Genomic DNA, 785 nt, shown 5'->3' with positions numbered 1-785 from the left:
CCGTGCCAAGGAGATCCAGGCCCAGCTGTTGTGAGAGAAGGGCTTTACACCTGACTGCAGAGGGCAGTCACTGAGGAAGGGCACTAGGAGAGAATGACAAACAAGGCGAAATGCAGGGGATTATATGCATGCATGGGAGAATGGCCAGATGGCGGGTGGCCGCCAGATGTCGCCGCCAGCTGGAGGGTGCTGACAGATGGCATTGGGTCGGGGGAGCTGACCGTTGGGTTTTGCCAGCTGGCGCGGGTGTGGGGCGCGTGGCTTTCGGTTTGGCCATCTGGCTTTCGGTCTGGCCGCGTCCCAACGCGGTAGGTGCTGTAGGTGAGCAGGCTGGACAGCTGGCGGGCGCTGGTGCAGCCAGGTGGCCCGCCGTCCAACACTCCCACGCAGACTGCTCAACTGCAGGGGGTGATGCCCATGGCGGTGCGGCAGTAGTCGAACTTGGTTTGCCGGCACGGGCTTGGTCAGGGAGTCGGCGACCTGTTGAGCTGTGACAATGCCACGTGTCCAGTCTACACATCCGCTGCACTGATACCCTCATTCCCGCCTTTCCCGCCCCAGACACCGCACAATTGTGTTTCCCCACCCCATTCCCAGTTGATCGACACTTGTGCCACTCCCTTTCGTGCACCTGACCCAGCCATTATGCTCACCGATACCATGATGCCTTTGTGCCGCATCGTACCCGCATCGTATCAGGAATATCCCAAGTATATGCCGGGAATATGCTCCTCCACCCCAGATCTATTTAACGCCGCCTCTAGTGCGAATATACCACTCTTGCT

Source organism: Chlorella variabilis (genome assembly GCF_000147415.1).
Source record: "Chlorella variabilis unplaced genomic scaffold CHLNCscaffold_1, whole genome shotgun sequence".
NCBI lineage: Eukaryota > Viridiplantae > Chlorophyta > Trebouxiophyceae > Chlorellales > Chlorellaceae > Chlorella > Chlorella variabilis.
The sequence above is the reverse complement of the archived record's forward strand: the minus strand, read 5'-3'. Positions refer to the sequence as shown.